At 42.0% G+C, this 24,913-nt stretch overlaps 1 long non-coding RNA gene across 1 annotated transcript in view; it reads left to right on the forward strand.

The window, feature by feature from the left end:
• The first annotated feature begins 589 nt into the window (after nucleotides 1–589).
• LOC123827077 overlaps nucleotides 590–24,913 on the forward strand; it is a 64,415-nt gene continuing 40,091 nt past the window's right edge. The window contains exon 1 of the long non-coding RNA XR_006787170.1: nucleotides 590–694. This is a non-coding gene — a long non-coding RNA (uncharacterized LOC123827077). The remainder of the gene's footprint in view (nucleotides 695–24,913) is intronic.

The raw sequence follows: 24,913 nt of genomic DNA on the forward strand, positions 1-24,913 counted from the left end.
ATTTCCAGGCCGTCAGGGTGCAGGAAGGAAGCAATGGTTCCTTCCCGGGCCCTCAGAAGCCAGACCACCCAGCCCTGTGCTGACTCCCAGGCGTTCTGTGGACATTCGGGGCGATGCAATCTAGGACCACAGGAAGTGATTTTCTCCTTTAACTTCTCCCCCGTCTATATTTCTTTGGATAACCTCGATATAGCCTCTCTGTGATCTGAACTTACATGAAAAATTACCCGTAAATTTGGACTCTTCTAAGCTTTTCTTAGAAAGAAACTCTCCTTTGGTTCTATGTGTTCCCATTATTGAAACTTAGCTCTATGCGGCAAAACCAGTCATTAGACCCAACGTGATCCCCATTCCAAGGTCTTTTCTCTTGTTTTCAAAATATATGTGCACACAGTTTTTATGGGTTTCACCTCTGTTACTGTTGGGCACACGATTCTGCTGAAGCCACAGTTATTTTGCAAGTCAGCGAGGACTTCTCCAGCACTGGGTTGGAGTTACGTTGGTAACTTTGCTCTAAATTCCCCTTTTCATGGAAAAAAAACATGGATGGGAGGCAAAGGAGCATAAATCTTGCGAGCCGCTTCGCCGAGGCCGGCCAGAACGAGCCGTAAATGAAGACACTGCACACTGCTGGCATCTGTAGTCTTCTCACTCGGCTTTCAACAAGTAGTAGCCGGCCAGAGAGCACTGGAAGGTAAAGGGATCAACCAGTTGTTAATCCAGTTGTGACTTCGGTTTGGGGTTCATTTCTTCAAACGGCCGAGTTGCGTGTCGTTCTGTGATTGAGTGCCTTTGTCCTGACAGAGCTTTTCATTTTGTACCTTTCACCATTGTTTTTGGCCCCGGACCAAGCCTCACATCTCGCCCTGGAATTCCTTTCTGCAGGCTCCGCGGCAGGCGCAGGCCTCCGGGTAACCCGAGCTGCCTCCGCTTCCCAGCAGACAGCACATTAAAGCGAGGCCTGCGGGCCAGCTGCGGAGACAGGTGTTCTTCTCCTTTAATTGACACCCACCCCCCCCCACCCCCACCCCTACCCCTACTTTCTTGGTCCCAAGAATTCCTCTTCCTGGGTTGTTCACAAATGCTGAAGGAATCGGGCAGGTTTTATCCACGGTCGAGCCCGGGATTAAAATGCCTCACCTGCTCCGTAGCTTAGCATTGTGAACACGATTTCCAGATGGAGCGCGCCCTTATGTCGTTGTTTTTGCTGGTTCCCGGGGAAAGAGCCAGAGGCCAGGCGGCCGCTCGCAGGTCCACCGCGCAGAGTGTTTACCTACTCGGATTCCGTCTCGGCTCTTTGCAGAAGGCTGACGCAGGCCGCTTTCCGGGAAACTGGAGAAGTCAAGGGCACGCTGCTGCGATTATTGTCTGTTTTTCAGCCATCGAGCGCGGCCCTGAAAACCTGAACGGGGTTAGTCCTATCAAATTTAATGTTGGTAGGACTAATCCGGATCCACTTTTTCACAACTCTATTATACAGATGAAAAGGGTCAAATATCATCGTGTTTGCTTCAGACTGTGCTGCTGCTGCTGCTGCTTAAAATATGCCTTTGGAGGGTGCGAAGCTTTTCACTGGGGAACAGGCTGAGCCAGGTGTCGAGATGTGGTCTGTCGAGTGTCCATCCCCATGAGCCATCATTCCCTCTGCCTGATCTAAAATTTAGGTATAAAAATCCCTCTTTGAGATGTCAGAATTTTTTGCACAAGCCACACCCTGCACGCAACCCCCTGGGACTTCTCGAAAATGCTTGGATCCCTCTGCTTTTTCTCTTCTTTGCAGGATCTGGGGCGAATACGAATACTTTTTTTTTTCAGAATTAAAGTCCGTTTAATACAAATTAATATTATAAATCATTAGTGTCAGATATTACTTTTTCAATGTAGGTGATACTCTATATTAAGTGAAAACTATATATCGTTGACACGGTGAGTTAACAGCATTCCTTTCTAAGATTCAGAATTGTCTCTTTGAAGATGTTCTGATGTCACATGGGTCACATAGAAGAGAATATGCTGCTTTCCATCTTCCTGTCTTCCAGGATTCCTGGAAGCTGGTCCTTAGGGAAAATGGCACAGTCCTCATTTCAGTGCCCTAAGGCGGCCAGCATCTTTAGACCCTCCCTTCCTCCCTCCTTCCCTCCCTCCTTCCCTCCCTCCCTCCCTCTCTCCCTCCCTCCCTCTCTCCCTCCTTCCCTCCCTCCCTCCCTTCCTTCCTTCCTTCCTTCCTTCCTTCCTTCCTTCCTTCCTTCCTTCCTTCCTTCCTTCCAACAGGAAATCAGACAAGCCAAGATGGTAGCACAACTTGGGAGCAAGACTCTGTAAGTGACCTCACCATACTGTCACTTACGGCTTTTTGAGAACACCTGTGTCTCCATTATGTCTGTAAACCCTGTGCTGCCTCAAAGCGCCCTGCATCCGGGCCGTAAACGCTACCGGGCACGCTCTGAGCACTCTGAGTTCTGCTGTCTTGGTGGTGTGCACGCAACATGTCCTCTGCCTGTGCTGGGTGTCAGGTCCTCTCTTCCCTTTCTTCACCGGGTTCATCCCTATTTTTCTCGCAGTCCTAAGATCAGGCCTCTTCTCATTAGAGAAAACGTCTCAGACTTTCCTAAGCAGAACTGGACCTTTCCTCCTCTCTTGTTCTTCTTCAGCGGGGCGTGCCTCTCATGATTTGTGTTCTGATCTTTGTGTGCTCTGCATGATCTGTGTGAAGTGTCTCACTAGATCGTTGTTTCCTTGAGGATACGGACAACATCTTATTCATGTTCCTTCACACCCTTTGACCTATCTCCCATGCTGCTGCCTATCACAGTCTTGGATACACAGTAGGTGCTCAGTGAATACCGGATAAATGAATAAGTAAGGATGTGAGTGAATAAAGCCATCCTTACAGTTGACCTTAAAAGGTTTGGGAAGACAATCCAGTCTCTGCATCTGTGAAGGGGACAGTGAATGAGGGAGACGGAGAAGGAATGCTTCTAACTTCAGCTGCTTGTTTTCTGGAACTTAGCACCAACTAGCTAGAAGAGACCAGGCATACCTTTCACCTAACTCTTTCCTTTGTATCTATTCATTGTCACTCTGTTCAGGAAGGTCACATGATAAGTATGGCATGTGGCACATTCATAGTGTGGCATCGTACTGCCCCGACAACTGGTGAGCCTGGTCCATTTTATACAGAGTGTTTCCAATTTACAAGTAAAAGATTCACCTTTGCTTCAAAATACAATGAGGAATAATGCATTTTTTTTTAGTTTTAAAATGTTAATTTTTTTCTTTGACATTTTCCCTGCTGTGAGGAAAGTAGTTATTTCAGATTGCCCAGCTCTCTTGTGCTGGCCTGTGCCACCTTCCTTCTCCCTCCGCTCACCTCACAAAGCCATGGGTAGGCAGTTTCAGACACGATCTAGCCCTGACCTGTATGGCTCAGTGGGTTGGGCACTGTCCCACAAAGAGAAAGGCCGCTGGTTCGATTCCCAGTGAGGGCTCATGCCTGGGTTGCAGGCTGACCACCCGTTGGGGCGCATGGGAGTGGCGACCAATTGATGTTTCACTTACACATTGATGTTTTTCTTCCTCTCTTTCTCCCTCCCTTCTCTCTCTAAGAATAAATAAATAAAATCTTTAAAAAATCATCTCGGGAGATGCTGTAAAATCCCAGTTTCACAGGGGAAGAAGCGGGGGCTCTGAGAGGTTAGGCAGCTTGCCCAAAGGGGACACAGCTGGTCAGCAGCAAAGCAGGGACCCAAGGCCATTCGAGCCCAGAATCTGTGCTCTTAGCTGCCACCATGAACTGCCTCTCCTTTAGGAGTCAGCGCTACTGCAGGAAGGAAAAGTTATTTATAGGGGAAAAACACTGAGCAGCTAATTTAAAGAATCCCTTAGTAATACCGCACAAAAGAGAAGAAAAAACATAATAATTTCACTTAGCTCCAGCCCCGGGTAAACTTTTGATTGCTCACGCAAGTTGTAGTTCAACCCAAATAAGTATTTCCTGAAGTAATTAGCTCTGTAATGTGGTAATAATTTCTGACCCGCTCAATGCATGCAGAGGGTTATGGCACATGCCCTAAATGCCTGAGAAATTTAAGTCAAGAAATACACAGTAAAACTATTTTGTTGTTTGTATTGTTTGACGCTGTCATCCTGCTTGAAAAAATATTTAAAGTTTACAGCTATCCACAAATCATATTTTCTCCCTAGAAATCAGAGATGACAAACAAAAATTAGCTGTCAGAAAAGCCAGAAATAAAGGCGATAGGTTTTTCTTATTTTTAAGTAAGACCTGGGAAGAAAGGCTCCCGGGGTGAGTGAAATCAGGTAATCCCGCATTTCTTATTCCGGTGCCTATTGAGATGTCCATCTTGAGTGTGGCCCTTGGTACAGTGTGCATGGTAAAGTGCGCCTTGTGGGGAGGTTCTGGAATAAGATCTAGGAGGAATTTTCATTTAAGCTGAAGGGAAGACATAAAAGGCAGGGTTCTGGGCAGCTCGGAAGTCCGGCAATGATGGATTTACTCCATGTGTGAAAGAGTGGAGTGAGTGCCCTTCCCGCAGGTGACTCATGCATCGATTTATTAAGACAGTCCGACAAGTTATATTTCACTACCTGCGCGAATATAGTCATAAATGCCTAAGTTGGGAGCCCACACATTAAACATGGACCCTCCAATGCCCACCAAGTGAGGTTTTAACATCTATTTCTCTCATAATTTTCTAAGAAAATAATAGTGGGCCTAATGTGAATAGAATGGTGTTTTTATTTTTACATTCTAAATTCTAAATTTAGATCTGTCTAAAGTTGGTCAAGTATTAATTTACAGGGGAATTATTATACGCCTTCTTGGAATGGGCCTCTCTCAGTCTGGAGTGTGAAATGCACCCATTTCTGACGGAATCCCTTTAGTAATAATCTCTCACTTTATGAGATTCCACGGCACCATTGTTTGACTGAATCAATTACCTTCACGTGGAGAGCCTAATTTCCCATAGTCATATTTCTTAAAGATTTTTCAGGAGCAGTTTTGTAAAACTATCAAATTCATTATTTTACTGATGACCGTAATTGTACCTGAACTGTCTTAAAAGTGCCTCTTTTCATTAAAAAAAAAAAAGAAAGTCACAGCAGTTAAAAAGGCATCTATTATATAACTCCCTGGCACGGATCCCTCTCCTGCAAACTAACTCAAGTTTTCAGGAAGCTTGAATTCCTTCAATTCCATCTTAATGCCATTATTTCTCCTTCTGTTTCAGTGGCAACAAAGAACAGCTGGCCACCATCCTCTGTGATAATAACCTTTATATAGTTGAAACTTGAATGGTTTTGGACACGGTACTTATGGAAACATCTTCTTGCAGATGATGTAGCCTATTTGGTATTTCCCCCTGTAAATAGCTAGATTTCTTATAGCCAGCCCTTCCAGCGACTATCAAATTTTAGCTCTGTTTAGTATAATGCAAGCATTTTCTGCCTCAGCTACTCAGGAATGTCTTCCGAGGAGGTCTCACAATCAAATTTATTGTGTTTAATTTATGACACAACATGTAAGAAGAATGGAATGCCTTTCTGTGAGGATTTGCATTGACAATGAAAGGTTACCATAGTGCCAGTCTGCCTTTACCAAATTTGCCAAATTCTGAAGGGAATGCCAATTAGAAGGCAGCAGAGCTTTTCTCCCTGCAACAGATTGAGACCAATGTCTTGTGTTGGGGTCCGGACCAGATCTTCTTCTACCTGGGAGAGAAGGCAAATGATCGATCAAAAAGAGTGCTTATAAAGTGATATTGATCATGCTGGGTAGTCGCCACACCCCAGGGAAGCGGAGGAAGTGATTCAGTCTTTCTGAGGTCATCTCTTCTGTTAGGATCTGGGTAGCCAAGAAGTCTGAACACGCTCCCATTTTGCTCTCTTTAGGAAAAAACAACATTGATTTTAGAGGCTTTTGTTATGGAGGCCAGGGGGATTTTCCCACTGCAGCACAGGGGGATCTGAGTTCAGATTGGGAGGCCAGACATTTCTTGGCCTGAGTTTCTCACTTGAATGGGATTCCAGTGTGCCCCCTCCTCACCTCTCCAACCCCGAGCAGCTAGCAGCCCCACCTCCTCCCTTGACCATATGGGGAAGCTGGCTCCGTGGCTGTTATTCTACTAACTCCAAGTTCACGCAGCTGTTCATTCCCTGCTTAATGTACTGGTAATTACAGCAATGTGTTTTTCTCTTTTCCAATCATGTAACTTTTTCTAATGGGAAATGATTTGTTTTTAACAACTTCCATGCATTTTGTTATTTAATAAAAAAAAAGGCGTGCCTCGTAGCACCGAGGGGTTGAATTCTCTATAAAAAGCAGAAGTCCCTATATCATTTCCCAGCTCCATAGGAGGGCTCCCTGGTCCAGCCAAAAGTAGGGGTGGGGAGTGGAGATTTAAGTGGGTGTAACTAACTTGATATGAATAGGTCAGTTGGGAAACAAAGCAAGCTCATCGCCTTCTGCACAGGGCACATGGAAGCAGTGAAAGAACTTTTTTTTTTTAAAATGTAAAACTGGGAAAAAAATCAAACGTACAAATCAAGCTCTGCTTTCATAATCCAAATTCATCGTGTTCTCAAGGGATTTTAAAAACAAATATCTGAAGAGATTTTTGATGATCTCAGTTCTATCTTTTGGAGCATGTGAAATTTCTGCTTTGATGGGTGGATTTGGGTGGGGACTCAAATGACAGCGAGGGATGCGTCCTTTCCCTTCAGCCTGCCAAGCTCTGGGGTGCAGATCAAACGCGTTTGCTTACAGTGTCAGTTCATTCGTGGGTAAAACACATCAGCCTTGGAATCCCTGCCCGTGTATCTCCCTAAAAGGCATGGGGAGTCACCACAGGGAGATTTTTACATTACAAAAAAAGCAACCACTATTTAAAGCATTTTTAAAAGCAGAACTTTTTGAACTCCTTAGACTATTATATTTTGAAACTCTTATTTAAAAGAAAAAGTTAAGTGGCAGCTTTAGGAAAGAATACCAAGTCAAATAAATCCCCGTGTGTGGATGGAAACTCTGGTTCTATATGGCATACATAGCTGATTTGACTAGAAGGATTGTTACTGGACAATAAAAGGGGGTTTGGCTGCCTGCCACGGCAAAAGCCAAACTTGGGAGGCAGGTGCTGGTGGAAAAGGAAAGAGGTTTTATTCTGATGCTGCAGGATCTGGGAGAATGGCAGGCTCATATCTCCAAGACGACCTCCTCAGCATGACCAAGACAGAAAGCCGTATCCAGAGTTCCTGCTCTAATTTAAAGTGCAGTCCTTTGAAGCCCACAGGTGGCGGCTAAGTGGTCATCCAGGTAGCTTAGCTTGTCCCTGGCCGCTGTCCACTTCAGGCTCCCTCCTGGAGACCGCACATGGAGGCTGCACGGCCCTGGGCCATGCAGCTGCTAGGGCCTCAAGGTCACATGCCCCTGGGAGAGAGCGCATGAACGCACAGGTGACTGCGTCAGCAGGTGAGTGAGATAGTGAGACAGGCTCCCTCTTGGAGGCCGTGGGAGGCGTGGCTGCTGAGGAAACCTGGCCCGTGGAAAGGACAGGCCAGGGCACCATGCCAGTGCAGGTTACAAGCCAGCAAGCCATAAACAAGAGAGCAAGAGTTTCTTTGTTGTCCTGAAATTATGTTAGCTCGGGTGTGGAATAGAACAGGGGCTTTCTCAAAAGGACCAGTCAGCTTCCCTAACTTCAGTGTGCTTTGGGGTTGGTCCACCTTCCAACCAATCCCTTTCTGCCCCAGGCTAGACTGACAGGCCTCTTTGGTCGAGGTCTTCCGTCTGTGCCATGTAGACATTAATGACACGTGTGCCTGCCTTCTCCTGGTCCCACTTCAATCTGGTATTGAAAGGGGGAGAAGAGCTTTTTCCTCTATCCAGTTATCTTGCTAGCCTTTCATGCACTCGGTGGAAGAACCTCCCCCTGCTGCTGTCTTGGCCAATGAGTAGGGATTTCCCGGGTGCTCTGGATGACTGCACTGTCCACTAGTAACAGGATGATAGGATAAAATTTTTATATGAAAATTCAAGCTTTGATGAAGTGGAGAGGATGACAGATGATGAGTCCAAATTAGATATATCTCATTTGATATTTGAAAGGCTCATCTAATTTCACATTTAGATAAAGTCATGAATTATGTATTCTGAACCCCAAATCCTTTGGTGCTAAAATCTATCCCTATCGTCCATGGACGTTAGTTGTGCTACTAGTATGTCACCTTTATGCTAATTACAGTTGGTAACAACATGATTGGTAGAAATTGCTTCTCTTTTCCTCTGTCCCCTTTATCTCACCTTCCATCCAGAAGCCTTTCACATTTTTCTTATGATTTCTCTGGACATTTTATTACACCAAAGTAAGGAAATTTAAAATATTCAAGTGGAACCTTGGAACTAAATGATGTCTAAGTCTGTAATACCTTGGAGGAAAACAATTCTTTGCTTGAGAACCAGGGCAGTCACAGTGGCAATGTAGGGGCGCTTTTGTCCTCCGACGTCTTTTGTGACAAGCTGCAGGTGTGACGAGCGCCACTGAGGAGTAGGTGTGCTTCACTCCTCACACGTGCGGAGCAGGAGCCTGGACCCGATTTCAGCCTTCAGAGAATCACTGTTGCCTGCACACAAAAAGCCAAAAACTGTATTTAGTATATTTGAGAATTAGGATCTTCTGAATTAGTAACACGTCTGTAATCCAGGTGTCTCTGACACCTCATATTCTATTTCTTTGAAGGATTGCATCAGCAGCTTGGAGAATATTTTATTTTTAAAGGTGTAAGCCATTCTGACATTTATTAGATCATCCAAGAGCTATAAATATGATGTGATGAATATCAAAACAGGAGTTGTATGGTAAACAACTATTCATACTCCTCACATTTATGTTTTTAGAAAATATTAATTTTATTGTACTCTTCCAGTTTTATAAATAATAATTGACCACAAAATTGTGTATATGTTATGAAGTGATTGCTACAGTGAAGTTCATTAACACATCCGTCACCTCACACAGTTAATTTATTTTGTTTCGGTGAGAATGCTTAAGATCCACTATCTCAGTAAATTTCAAGCAGGTAGTGCAGTGTTATTCATTATAGTCGATGTGCAGTAATTAGATCCTCAGAATGTATTCATTTTATACTGAACATTTGTATCCTTTGACTGGCATCTCCTCCATTTCTTTTCCCCCCACTATTTAACTCGCTGTTCATGTGAATTTAACTTTTTGGGATTCTATATGTCAGTGAAATAATAGGACATTTTTTTCTCTACCCAGCTTATTTCACCTAACATAACTTCTCTCAGATTTTTAATGATGTCATAAATGGCAGGATTTCCTTCTCTTATGGTTGAATAAAATTCTGTTTTATATAAACCACATCTTCTTTATCCATTCACCCACTGATGGGCCCTTACATCATTTCTATATCTTGGATGTTCTGAATAAGCTGCAGTGAACATAGGAGTGCAGATATCTTTTTGATATCTTGCTTTCTTTTACATATCATCCCAGAAATGGGATTGCTGGATCATATTGTATGTCTAGCTTTAATATTTGGGAACCTCTATACTGTTTTCCATAGAGGCTGTACTAATGTATAACTCCACCAACTGTGCACAAGAGGTCCCTTGGTCTGCATCCTCACCAGCACTTGTTATATCTTATGTTTTTGATAGCTGACATTCCAATAGGTGTGAAAGGATATCCCATGGTGGTTTTGATGTGATTTGCCCTGCTAATTAGCAATGTTGAGCATCTTTTCATGTACCTATTGGCTATTTGTGTCTTTTCTTTGGGAGAATTCTATCAGATCCTTTGCCCATTTTTAAATTGGATTGTTTGCTTGTGGTATTGAGTTGGATGAGGTTCTTATATATTTTGAAGATTAATCCCTTAATGGTTTGTAAATATTTTCTCCCATTCTGTAGGTTGTCTTTATTTTATTAATTATTTCCTTTGCTTACTGAACATCTTGCGTGTTCCAGGCATTTTCTAGGAGCCGAGAATTCAACAGTGAACAAAACACATAAAATCTCCTCATGTAGTAAACTCATGTAGTTAAAATTTAGTAAGAGAAGATATACAAATAAAATATATCAATAAAACAATTTGGTTAAGTAGCAATAAGAGCTAAGGAGAAAATAAATAAAGCACTAGGAAGACCGAAGGTGATGGAAGTGTTACAGTTTAACATGAGGCGGCAGGTAAGACATCAGTAGTAGTGACTGTTACACACGTACTTGAAGGAAGTGAGCTATGACTCTATGAATATCTGAGAGCAGAATAGTCCAGGCAGAGGGACTAGCAAGTGCAAAGGCCCTGAGGAAGCACAGAACCTTTGTGTGCAGAGGACACCAAGGAGGCCGTTGTACCTGGCATGTGGCGCACTATGGGGCCGATGCTAAGAGATAAGGTCAAAGCCGTAGGAATGAGCCAGATCAGGCAAAGTCGTAGTTCATTAGAAGTCCCAAACTCTTCCACTTTGAGTTATGGGAATCCACTAGAGATTTTGCAATAGAAAAATGCCAGAATCTGACATACCTTTTAACACTCTGGCTGTCACATTGAGAGTTGATTCAGGGGTGCAAAGGAAGAAGCAGAGACCAGTTACGAAGCAAGGATCATAAGCTGGGAGAGGTAGAAGTGGAAAAGTAGAGACAATATAGAACGTGGAGGTCCTACTGTATGTATACTAGACCCTCTTTTCAGCTTTGGGAGGTTTGGGGGACAGAGGTTCTGCTTCCATGAGATCTACATTCTCTGAGAGGGATTAGACAATCAAAAAATAAGCCATTGTGTATGTGAAGGTGATACTTCTATTTAGAGAAACCCAAAAGAACCTCTGGGCCTGAAGGTGGCCAAACGTGGAATCAGGGAGAGGAGGTAGGAGAACGTTGCTGGGTCCACCCAAGACGGTGGCTATGACTAGGGCGAAGTGCTCAGTGCCCCCTACTTTCCCCTCTTTTCTTGCCTGAAAGTTTATTTTAAATTTTTTTAATAACTTTCATTTGATTTTTTCTTATTATTGAGGTATAATTGGCAGATCAAATTGTAAACTACTTAAAGTGTACGTTATGGTGACACATGTACATTGTGGAAGAACGCCTTCTGTTTTTTAACACATCCATCACCTCTCATTTTATTTATCTTTCTTCTTTCTTTTATGGTGAAAACATTGGTTTCACTCTCTTAGCAAATCTCAATTATACAGTACAGTGTTATTAACTGTAGTCTCACCGTGTCATATACTAGATTCTCAGACTTTATTCATCTTACAGCATCTCCCCTCTCTTTTCTAAACACGCACTTTCATTGTGTATCTGTGCGCACACATCTGGAATCTCTACAATTTAAAATCTTCAAAGATATGATGTCAAATTCTAATTCATACCCAAAACAATTATTTTCCAGTCATCGTAGAAACAGGGTACATTTGAGCATGAAACCATCCATGGGGCTGTTCTTTAAGGACTAGTTCTCAACCGTATACTTCTTTCCTATTGGTTCTGTCGTCTGACGGCTCCCGTGCATCCAGGTGAGTTCCTGAAGCCCTGAGCTCAGGACCTCTTAGGTATGTGCCTTAGCATTTGGTCAGTCTTAAGATAATCTGACTAACAGCCCTTGAAACACAGAACACTATTTAAAGAAAATATCACAGGCGCACCACTCATCCATGTAATGCTCGCTTCTGGGGCCACGTTTCTCTCGGAAGGTACAGGAGGCTGTAACTGAGATCATTAAAGAATTGGCCTTGTGCCCCACACATGATAGAGTGCGGAGTCAGATGGGAATTTTCTTCGGAGCAGGAGCAAAAAGACAGTGTCCTTGACATCAGTCACGCAGGAATTAAGGAGCAGAGTTGGCAGCAGTGACCTTGAGTGCTTTCCCCTGAGGACTCTGCCATGTTTTCACAAAGGCCTCTGAGGGCCGGGATGAAAGGTGGAAATGTAAACACAGCACACAGATCGGCCTTTGGTCCGAGAGGGAGCCCCATGGGTTTCTACGGAAACAGTTTCTAGGCTTCCAGGGTAGTCCTGGGCAATGGCTTCATAGGAAAGACAAATCACCCAATCAGAAAATGCCACACCAGTGGAGCAAATCCAGCATCCTTTCTGGCGGGGATTAGATCCTTCAGGAGCAAGAGGGCTGCCATGGTCTGTTGCTGGGGTCTTAGCTCGTGCCTATCGCCGGTGGTTCTCCAGATGACACGCTCTGCCAGCTCCGACGTGCTAAGGCAGCCCTGCCTTTGAAGAGGAGGCTGTGGTGCACGTGAGCGAGAGGGCATGGAGGAGACTCTTTTTATTTGTGGGGCTTGACCCTTCATCCCAGATGTTCACACCTGAGGTCAGAAGCACACACCATGCTTGGCTTCTCTAATATACCGAAGAGAGGCTGTGTCAACTTGCCTGGAGAAGGAGGTGGTGGGGGGCATACGTGATAATACCAAGGCAAGGAAAAGGAATTGTTATAATAACAATGAATGTTATTGCCATCAGCCAGTGAGTAGTTCTATATGATGAACAGACTTGAGCCCAGCTCACGATGGGATCAAAATGCAATTTTACTCTATTTATCTATTGAGTTAGTTGCTCACTTGTATTTAACAAATGTAATCACTACAGTAATCTCATCTTGCTTTGAATGAAAACTCTGAGAGTTTTATGAATTTACTACTTACTTTTGGTCCTAGAGTCACTTTATGTCACGCAGTCTCAATTTAAAATACGAAATGTCCTGTCAAGATAGTAATCAAAACTGTAGCTTGTTATGAAATTAAATATCAAATCTTCTCCCTTCTCAGCTTGTACCTGTTTGGATTGAAAATTTACAGAGGGAGAAGGGCAGTAAGTCAAGGTTTCAGATACACTGATTTCCCTCTCTATTTTTTTATCCTCACCTGAGGACATGCTTACTGATTTTAGAGAGAGGGGAAGGGAGGAAGAGAGAGAAGGAAGGGAACATCAAGGTGAGAGAGAAACATCAACCGGTTCCCTTTCGTATATGCCCTGACCAAGATGGAGCCCTCAGCCCAAGCAATTCCAGGTGCCCTGACCTGGAAGTGAACCTGCAAGTTTTTGGTCTGAGGGATGGTGCCCGACCACCGAGCCACACCAGCCAGAGCTCCCTCTCTATTTTGTATAGTGTGCCATTCTTCTTCCTCCAGCAGCTCACCAGCCTGTTTCTATCTTTCAAATCACAGCAGATGGGGAGACAGAGGAAAACTCTTACTTGAGCTGAGACTTAACAGGCTTCAAGTTTTGGGGTTTTAACAGATGATTAAGGTTTACATTTTGCATCAAGATTTTCTTGGATGTGCAGAGAACCCCGCTCCTGTGATTCCCTTGACCTGGGTAGATGTACAATGATAGATTGCAAAGCTTTGTAGCACCCAGGAACATGGTGTCCATTTCTGTGTTCTCCTGCTGGGATCCCCAGCCATCTGGTTGACCTTGTTGTAAGGACCTGGTTCTCTCTCCAGCGTAGCATATGTAAGAGACACATATGCATCCTTACTCCAGAACTCTGGAGTGCAAGCAGGCTCACCTTAGGTGACTGCCCCTACTCTCCTGCTTCCAAGGAGTCAGTATGTGCTCATCCCTCACTAAGCTTGGAACAGATGGGATACCACCATCCTCCCTTCCAAAACTGTTCTGCAGTATTCTCTTGCCATCCCCTCTTAAGGCAAAAGAAGAGATATAAAAATCATTCAACAGGGTCTTACCTATTTTCTTCGTAAAACATGTTTAAGGCATACTCTTTCATACACACTTTGTTTTCTGATGTTAATTTGGGGGGGAGCATCATTCAAGCTAAGTCACAAAGAGCCCCCATTCTGACCTCCTGTTGAAATTGTAAAATAAATTCTGCATGAGTAAAATTGGAAAGAAAAAAAGTTGGTTTTCTGAATTCTTCCATCCTTGGCCTCTGTGTGTGCTCATGGACCTCTCTATCTACCCATGATTTTTATAAGTTCTTTTCACCAGAAAACATGACACCTATGGTGCCTAACATAGGGCAACGCTGCAACCACGACCACCACCGCCATCTCAAGCCATAGGCTCTTTAAACCTCTTATCTTCATTAAAATTCTCTACCACAAGCCACCCTGAGCACCCAGCACTGTAAAAGCCAAGAGATTGTTCTGGAGTCTCTCTCAAGCACTGTGTAGAGTTCTAGTCGAAGAAGGTGACAAACACAATTTCTTGCCCTAGAAGAGTTCAAGGTTCATTCCAGTTATTTTCACTAGAATCTCAAACGATACATGTTCATCACCATGAAAATTCACTTTTGCAACACAGTATATATTCTGAGGTCAGAACAACTGCATCTAAAAATTGGGGTGTGTGGGGTGGGATGGTGTAGAATGTGCACCTCTAGATCAGAGGTAAGTCAATGCTGCAGAAAAGATCTCTTTTTACTACAGCCCTGAAAATGTTTGACTTTTTTGTGCTTGTACTTTTTATTTCATGAGACATAGTCAGGAAAATAAACTTTTTTAGTCAAGCCCCCAAATTGCACTGAAAGAATACCAAGTAAATAGGGTTATATTGGAATGGATTAAACATTGCTATTAAAAGAATCAGCTTTCACCTTTTAATCCCTTCAAGGTCACCCCAAATTCCAGTGCTACTAACTCAGAAAATTTAACAACCATCGGTTCATTCATTATTAAATAAAACATTATAACCTCATTTGAATTGAGCTGTTAATTGTTTATTTTAAGATTAATGGTTGACATTAGCTTTTCTTAACCTTCCAGAATAACATTTGCATTTTATGTTTTTAAAAAACTCAAATGTCCTTAAACCTAAAGGACTTGGTTAAATAAACATTTGAGGAGCCATGGGAAACCAGCTATGGAGATTTTCTTATTGGGGTGACTATGAGTACTAGCCAATACCCCCTACTAAAGAAACACACCTAAATCTAGTGTTGGCACTTGGGAACGATAGAGAAAGCATCCTTGGAAAGATGAAGACAAAGGTTATTGAAGGATAGTTATTGACTGTTGTATCTCTTTAAAGAGTACTCTATCTCAGCCCATAAAAATCAGTTACCGAGGATTAAATATTTAACCATTCTTTTCTGAAAAGGTAGGACATTAAATGCTTAAGATATGATCTTCTAGCTTGGAGTCTATTTTCCACTTTAAGAAATTATTCTGCGATGTGTCGCTGACTTGGAGACAAAATGTTTAAACAAATGGTTGCGAATGGCCAAGAATGGATAAAACTCCATTTTTGGGGGGGTAAAGGATGATAAAACATCCTTTACCTATGATGGACCCCACCCTAGAGAAATTCCTGAGAAGGGGAACACTGTTTACCCACCACAAGCTGCTAAAATGTGGGCTAAGTAAGGATTCTGTTAGTCAGTGCCGTGAGGAATCCCCTGGAGCCCGTGGCAAAAGGAAAATCTACACCTTAAATATCTTTAACACAATATCCTCCCATATTCGAGCCGAGTGGCAAAAGGCAGTAGAAGTTCCACAATCAGACAATGTCTGTAAATACATCTCTGCCCTGCCCAATGTGTTTGTTCACCATCAGCAACACTCACCGACCAGTGCAGCGGTGGCAGTGAGGGACCCGCAGTCAGGGGCTGGTTGCAGATGGCTGTTTTCTGTCCCCTACTATCTCAGGGTCATAAAACAAACAAAACAGCTTGTCTCGATTTTAAATTCTGATACTTCAGTCAACAGTAATTTTCAGAAAGATGGCAATGAAGTATCCTTTATTTTGATTAGTGAGTATTGTGAAGACTCCTTGTTTCTCATCTGAAGAAAGTATACCACTTGCTTCTTCTTAGTTCTGGGTTTGGGTTTGTTGCCATTGGAGCATACTAGACTTAAGTTTAAAAACACACCAGAACCTGCCCACAGAGCCAAAGGGCATCTGTCCTTCAATGGAAATGTCATGATGAGACTGTAGAGGATGATTCTTTCTTTGTTTTCATCAACTGGCAATACACATCTAATGAATGAGAACTTGGAATACTCCTTAACAAATGTGGTGAGGAGAAAATGGTCAGAAGTAACTGAAAACAAATGCTTGAATGGCATTGTCTTTAGAGACTTGAAAGGCAATTTGGAAGATTTTAAAATATATTTATACTTTTACAGATACTTTTGTGGCAGAGGGTAATTTCAGAGATGAGTCAGGAATCAGGGCAGGTTGCCCATCCACAACTCTAATTTAGGACTTTCCAGTTTTCCCTCCTTAACTTCTAAGGTCAAGTTGCCTGATAAATATTTTATCTTGAACACAGGCCAGATTTTCCAAGTTTTGCAGAAAGTTAGTCTGCAAAGGAAAAAAAAAGACAACAAAAGTATGTAATGAATAGAACATTAAACTGGCTGAAAAAACCCTCCCTGAATACTTACTATGAAATGATTCTCAGAATTGAGATTCCTAACGCTAAAAATGTGGCATTCATTGGTGTTAACAAGAAATGTCTTTGAATAGCCATGACTATTTTGAAGGATGACAATATAAAAAATGAAGATGGTACCACAAAATCTACTTATGCTGTTATACTCATCTTTTATAAATTTATTATGCATTGAGTAATTTAAACTTTTAGTATAACTACTTCCCTTCTCAATACTCATGTAAATTCATTTATAGTCTTCTATTTTATTTTTTAAAGTTTTGAATGTGGTTGATTTTTTTAAAAAAGTTGTGGTAAAAATCACATAAAATTTAGCCACTTCTAAGTGTACATACAGTTCAGTAGCATTAACCATATCTACATTATTATGTAACCAGTCTTTAGAAATTCCTCATCTTGTATAAATGAACCTCTGTATCCATTAAACAGCAACTTCTCCTAGCCCCTGACAACTACCATTTAATTTGTTTCTTTCAATTCGAATGCTCTAGATACTTCACAGAGGTGCAGTCACATAGTGTTTATCTTTTTATGATTGGCTCACAATAGGTTATTCTTTATCCCCACAATTTTGAAAATGCCAAGAGCAAAAAAAGTCTCCTCTGGTCCTGTGGACTGACTGATCCTTCAAAGGATTCCATGAGACTTTGTGGGACTCACCTTGGACAACTTTAGGAATAACCACTAAATAGAACCACGGAAGCAAGCTCTCTAAGCCTCCGTAGTCCTAGGGGAGAGTTTTGCCTTCAAACATCCCTAAAAACACAGATTCAATTCCCACCCCCAAATGGCTGGCTTTTCTTTCAAACTCCCAGCCATGGCATTTTTGTGGGAGTGTACTGTTCTTAGAGATCCATTCCGTATATGAAGTCTGCCCTGAAAAAAAAATCCAGCTATGGTTAAACTAAAGAGAATGATTTGTGTGACTTCAATATAACCTGGCGGCCAAGGAGAGTGGACTTCAGTGCACATGTGTGAACAATGACAACTTCACTGAACTAGTCAGTGTGGGAGGTAGATGCCATTGAGTGAACATGTGTACTGTGTGGCCATCACATTCAAAATGACTGAGTGAGCAGAGCAACAGATCTGTATCAGATTTTGTGTTAAGCTTGAACATTCCTTTACAGAAACAATTCAGGTGATTCAGAAGGCTGCAACTATGGACAACTGGTGATTGACAGCTTCATAATAACAGTGAAACTGCTCATGCATCACGTCTCATGCAGTTTTTTGGCAAAACATCAAATCACCCAGGTGACTCAGCCCCCTGATAGCCCAGATTTGCTGTCCTGAAACTTCTGTCTTTTCCTAAAACTCAAATCATCTTTGAAAGGGAGGAAATTTCAGACCATTGATGAGATTTAGGAAAGTACAATGGGGCAGCCAATGATAACTAGGAGAACCATGTGAGGTCCCAAGGTGCCCACTTTGAAGGGGACTGAGGCATCATTGTCCTATGTACATTGGTTCTTGTATCTTGTATCTTCTTCAATAAATGTCTCCATTTTTCATATTACATAGCTGGATACCTTCTGGATAGACCTTGTATGTCACTGTATTTAGTCTAATAGTAAGATTTTTTGAGACAGTGTTTTCTTTAGTTTTCTTGACATAGCACTTTTATGAGAATTAGTGGCTATTCCTTGTTAGAGAAAAGCAATAACCAAAAGGCCATATTGCAATCAGGTGGGGCCATAGTGTCTTTTCCATGTGTCTCATGTAATTCTTTTGTGATAAACTTTACATTTTTTATTTCTAATGGTCCCTTTCATATTAAGGATTTACGTGCCTTATTTCCTTTACGTGTACACTATTTCATAACTAGCATATGTCTTAAATAAACGTGCAGCTCACCATCTCTATTGCTCTAGCCCCAGTGTAAACCATGCCATTGCTTGCCTAGGCCCCTGCAACGGCCTCCATACCCCATCTCCGCACCCTCCCCAGCAAAGTCCTTCTCCACATGAAGCCATCTTGTTCTGATCATCCAAGACTCTTGTTTGAAACTGTTCAAAGACCTTTACTTTTCCCTAGGGTAAAATCCAAATTTAAAAAATATGACTTACACGTGTTTCCAAGACCTGTTCCATCTCCAGCCTCATATTGCAGGACTCCCTCCCGTATCCCCACTGCACCCTCACTCTCAGTGCCGCCACACTGGTCGTCTTTTGATTCTTTCAGTTCTTCTCACGGCCTCTGCATGTGCTCTCTGTTCTCTGCCTGGCATGCTCTTCTCTCCGCTCTTCGGCTTACTCACGTTGGTCTTTTATGTTATAAGTTATATGCAACTTCTTATAAGAGGTTTTCCTTGGCCAATAAATCTGTGTCACATTATTATTTTCAGAATAGTCTGCTATTCCCTTTAGTCTCACTTCTAATTATAAATGAATCTTAAAAATTGTTCAGATTCGAATTCTCCTACTAGCGAATCTCGTTGGCCAGTAACTATTCTATTCAATTTATGTCTGCATTATGAGTGCTTTCTCAGTGCCTGGCACATTATAAATGCACAGTGAATATCTGTTAAATAAGTGAAAAACATGGTCAAATTGACAAATATGTGACAAACTTATTTTTAATAATGCTGAGATGGAGTTAGTGCATTTTGGCCAGCAATACAGCAAAATGTATATACTTTAAATGATTTTTAACCAAAATATTCATAAAATAAGCATTCTAATCAGTTGGGTGACATGTCTGCACAAAGCCTGACTTCCTTATATTTGAGCCTCTTGCAGTGTCTTTGGATGGAAAAGGGTGAGGGGTCATGGGGGAAATTTCTGACACTCTAATGGGCCATACAGGGTCTCTGTGAAGCTGGTTGGAAGCTGAATATAAGAGAATGGTGTAGGTTGAGCAGATATAGCTGGACACATATACACACACCTAAAGGCAGCTTTAACCAGAAACTAGATGCTACCCTAAGAATTAAATACAAATATTGTGGCAGAGAATGGCAATGTTGAGTCAACAAAGGCAAATTCTAGGCAGCATTTAGTGGGTCCTTTGGGACAGCATTTGTCAGGATGAAGTAAAAGAAGCAGGAGTATCAGTAGGAGGATAGGTCTTCGACTACAATCTTGTACCTGGAAGAACCAGCATTAGACTCCAAAAGAAGGAGGCTCCTCTTTGGGCTCGAGGTGTTTTTAAACACCAGCCTCTCTTCTGATATGGTCAGAGGTTGGACCCAACATCCATATTTCGGGAGGGAGGACTTTGTTTTGAGGCTAATGCCACTGGCTCAGCATGAATGGCTGCAGTAGTCCTTGCTTCTATCATGGTGTAATCAGTGGGCTGGAAAGCAGCCCTGTCAATGTAATTCATGGAATGTAGTGAATGGATGATCTAATTCACAGCTCAGAACTCTTCCAGGAGTGTCTTAAATCTATGACCATGATGGTACCCATGGCACATTGTGAGTGCCTAATCTGCAAGGAATCACTCTTGGATGATTTACTCCTTGCTTGCATCTATTGTCCATTGATAGACATATGTTTCCTCTTCTTTCTGGAAAAATAATCAGACTTCATGTCCCAGGATCCATGAGGTTAATTGTGACTGTATTACTGAGTTCTAGCCAATAGAATATGGATGGAAGTGTTATACATTGTTTCTAGGTCCGATTTCTACAAAGTCTTGGCTATTCTTCCATCTTTCCTCATTGTTTGCTGATTGTATAGGACCTCATGGAGAATTGTAAAGCCTTAAAAAGTAAAGTAGGTATACAGCTGAAGAATCCTAGTCTTCAAATGACTATTCAAAGCACAGTCACATTAGACTGGGTATGAACAAGAAATAAAACCGGGCTATGAAACTAGTGAGATTGAAGAAGTGGCACATCACAGAAGCTAATGTTTCATACCTTGGTGAATAAGCAATGAAGTAAGAACCAGGTAGTCAAACCTAAGTAGAGAACTAAATAGTTCACAAAACACATGAAAGGTTCACTTTTTGTAGATGAACAGGCTCCGCTGGACAAAAAAAGCACTCTGTTAATGCCACTTTTTTTTAACTTTTTTTCTAAATTGTAAAATTAGGGATTTACATTTTGACATTGAAACTTTTTAATATAGTTTGATGTATTTAATGGAATTGCATGGTGCAACATCCCTTCCCACGTCCCCAATATCTCACCTAATATCTTACTCATTCCAGAGCCAGTCAGTGCTATTATTTCAAATGTCCCTGTGTGAGTACATTCAACTAACATGGCTAAAGCTGCTAAGTGCTGAGGCTGCAAAACTCAACAATATTTGTTCTCTGCATTCAAGGCCCTCAGAATCTAGTGTGAGATACACATGTTTAATTAAACAACCCTAATAGCATGTGTTACAAGTGAGATACATAGAAAGCAAACTGTTCAAAAAGAGAATCGAATCAGTTTTCCTGAGGAACTGGCACTGGCTGGGTCCTGAGAAGGCTGCAGAGAACAGGGGGTGTTTGACCAAGGCAAGGAAGAATGTTCATGCGGTCCTGGACCAGGTTTTTAAAAAGACGGAGCTACACAGACATAGGGACAGAGGTATGAAGTATGACGGCATTTTTCAGGGAATGGAAAACTGGTTTGCATGGCTAGAGCTTAAGGTGCAAATAATGACTGGAAGCAGCAGGCAGATTTTAGTCTCTTGGTTCATTGATTTCCTTACGTTCAATGAGCGGATGCTTCATCTTAGCTTAGCTAAGCATTTCTGTGATTACGTCTCCAACTTGTCATCACAAGCAACATGCCATTCCTGGACCCTGTACTGGAAGCCACTCCCTCTCTGGTTACCACCTCCTCAGATGCTTTGATACAATGCCACGATTCTTCAACTTCATTAAGGCTCTAATTCCAGTGTTCCCTTTTCTCATTATCTACCACTTTCCTCATACATTCGGTTCCCTGTTATCCCAGCTGAGATTTCTAGCATCTATTTTTGGACTTATTAGTAGGTTCATTTCTATATTTCTTGACCTTTCCAAAATAGCCTGACTTACTCCTTTTGTTTTAAATGGCATCTAAATACTCATTAGCCCGCGTTCCGTAAGTACCTTTCCAACTCCTCCAAACCTGAAAGTTTCACTTAATTTTCCTCATCTTCTCTACTCCCATGTATACTCCATTAACAAGATTTATCTACTCCGTCTTCCAAACACACTTCAGACCCAACCAGGTCTCTGCGTCTCACTGACTACTCACTACCACGCACACCTAACACATCCTCCTGTACCGTATGTACTCTGCCAGAGTCACCACAGAGATCTTTTCAGAACACAAATCATGTCATGTTCCACTGGAAACTTCTCAGTTTCCTATTTAACTTAAAAATAAAATATAAATCCCTTAGCAAGATTTATAGAGCCCCCTGCTGTGTTCCCTCCTTCCTTCTCCGACCTACAAGCCTTTGACTCAATGTGCATGCTGCAGCCTCACTGCCTTTCTCTCTGCCCCTCAAGCACGCAAACTTGTTTCTGCCTGAGGACATTGAAATACTGTTCCCTCCACCTAAAAAAATGCTCTTTACAAGACTTCTGGGTCCCTCCATTTATTTGGGAATCAAATTAAAAGTCACCTTCTCTTTGATGCCTTCCCTGACTCCTGACTATATTAGAGCAGCCATTTACTAAATCTCAATTATATCACTTTAATGTTTTACATAGAATTTGCCACTTCGTGTATGTGTGTGTTTGTTTGTTTGACTGCAAACTCCATTGGTGATAGAAGCTTTCCTGTCTCTTCCTTTTATTGTCCCTGGTATCTACAATATTGCCTGGTGATACTTAATAAATATTTGTCAATAAATAAACAGAACTGAACTTTGTTTCTCCTAAGCTGACAGTGGAGATCCAACATCAATCAGACGGAGGAATTTGGACTTTATCCTGTGGATGACGGGAGTTCAAAAGCATTGTAATCTGGGAAGTGACATGATAAAAAACACATTTTAACAATTTACTCTGGGAGCTGAATGGAAGATAGACTGCAGAATGCAGAGCTGGAGGCATGGTGATTAGTTAGCAGAGGATAACAATAGACTAGACAGAAGACTAAACAATAACAGTAACAGCGACAAGACAAAGGAGTAGAAAGCGATGAGAGTGACTGAGAAGGAGAAAGGACAGGACTCAAGAAAGGACTGATTGGGTTTGGTGAGCAATAAAGAGGAAAGAAGATAACATGATCCCAGGTTTTTGCCTTGGATGATTATGAACACAAGAATCTGGACGAGAAGCAGTTTTGAGAGGACAAAATAGTGAATTCGACTTGAACAGTTTGAGTTAAAAGCAATGGTATAACAGGTAGTTGAGGTGGCAAAAAGCAACTAAATATATGGAGTAGGAAATGAGAAAATGGGTAAAAACTGGAGGTCAGAATGTCGAGCCATCTGCACATAGGTGGCAGTGCAGGGCCGGGCAGGTGTGAGGTCACCCTGAAAGAGTAAAAGACAACATGTGACAATCACCCGCGGTGCTCTTTCGAGTCAGGCATAGTTTCCCTTCTCCATTTTGGTTTTATAATGTGATGTCGTGTGCATATCGGGGGCCTCAGTGTACCGGGCTTAAAACATGTTTGAGAACACATGTGCTTGGAATGATACGTGATGACCAAAGAAAGAACCCTGGAAAAGAAAACCATTTGAAGAATTGACCCACAAAGTGGGACTCACAAAGGAGATCGAGCCATATCACTGCAAGACATAGAAGAATCAACACAAGGAAAACAAAAAACTGAGGAAATATCCCTAAAACTGTGGGTCTTGAAATATTCAAGAAGCAAGAAAGCTAAGTGCTTTTTTTATTTCATAATTTTTTGTTGTTGTTAAAGTACAGTTGTCTCCATTGCCCCCCACCATATTCCCCCACCCCCTCAAAAAAAAGAAAAAAATATTGAAAACAAAAGCAAATTGAAATAAAATAAGACAATACCAAGCACATGTATCTCCCCAGTTGACTGGAGTTTATTTATTATCAAAAGCGAGAGTGTGTTCTTCCTTCCTGCTCGGTCCCTGCTGAGGGGACCCTATGCCGTTTGGATTAATGTATGTATTTCACACATGGGAGCTTGCTAATGATTTTTGCTCTTTATATTTCAGAAATGAAAACTTCAAAAAAACAGTCAAAAGCAGAAAGCTAAATGCTGATGAGTCAAGCAACACAGATACATGGGGGTCACTTTTAAATATGACAATTGGCCTATTTATGATCCTGGTGAGAACAGCCGGATTTAATGGTAAACTTACCAGTGAGTAGAATGTGAGGAACTGGAGAACGTGAGTTACAGTTTATAACTGTTTTTAAAAAGCATGGCTGTGTAAAGCATGAGTGATAAGGCAGTACAGATCCAGGTATGAAGAAAACTTGCCCTGTACTGGTTTTCAGGTGAGGCTGCAAGGCATCAAGCACAGTGGAGAGGGCGTTGGAAGGTCCATGGGAGAGAACTGTAAGGGGTGAGACAGGAGGCTCTCGCTATGGCATCACAACCCCATACACACCAAGTCTCAACAAAGAGTCTGGGGATGCAACCGAGGGTTTTAAACTGGATGTTCCAGGGATCACATCTTTAAGATTTAAAACAAAACACTTTGAGGCATCATGGCCATTACATTAGCTAAGGGCATATGCCTGGCAGAACATCAGCTAGAAGGCTTTTGGTAGTAACACAAGGAAAAAACTATAAACTAGGTCAATGGTGTGACAGAAGAAGATTGGAGGTTGACATGAACAACTATTTGGGAATGGAAATCAATACAAACCTTTGAGGGCTTGGGGATAGACGGTGAGGACAAGAAAGGTGCTTGGAGAGCTTCCAGATTATATCTGAGTGTTGATGTTGCATATGCTACCATTAGACAAAGTGAGAAATGATGAAAGAGCTAAGCTGGAAGAAAATTAATCCAGGTTGAGATCGTGGTTCAAAAGAAACTTGTAGGGGGATGTGCAAGGAAATACGGGGAAGGAGCTCAACAGAAAGACCCGGAGCAGCTGTGTGTATTGGAGACAGCTTCGTAGACGGTCTTGCAATAAATCATGGTCTTAGATAAGTCATCTGGAGGGAAAAGAGAAGCAGATATTGGATTACAGATATGGGAAATTTATTTGGAGAGCCGTCGAAGGGGTGTTTATGAAGGAGGCCGGAGTGCTGTGATCAGGGAAGCAGGGGGAACTAGGAGAGGTTAGTATTATTGAGACCCAGTGTAAGCGACAGAGTTGACGGTCAATGAGTGTTTATTGAGTTTAATTGACTTGGTGACATAAAGTGAGACCGAAAAGGACCAATAAGACCACGATGATCAAGTTGATCAAGAGTTCAGAAATGTCTGTTTAGCACATTGGGGGTTACTGGGTATCTTACTGGCCATATTTTTAAAAATTATGGTCCGGATGGAAACAAAATTTCAGTGGGTTGCAGACTGAAAGATTTGTGGGGAAAATTTTAGACAAAATGCATCAAATAGTCTTTTCTGGGCTTTGCTTATAACCGTATGCTGTTCTTATTTCTGAAAAATTTTATAGAC

This window comes from Phyllostomus hastatus, unplaced genomic scaffold (assembly GCF_019186645.2).
Source record: "Phyllostomus hastatus isolate PE091 unplaced genomic scaffold, TTU_PhHast_1.1 phas_contig_137, whole genome shotgun sequence".
In the NCBI taxonomy this organism is placed as follows: Eukaryota; Metazoa; Chordata; class Mammalia; order Chiroptera; family Phyllostomidae; genus Phyllostomus; species Phyllostomus hastatus.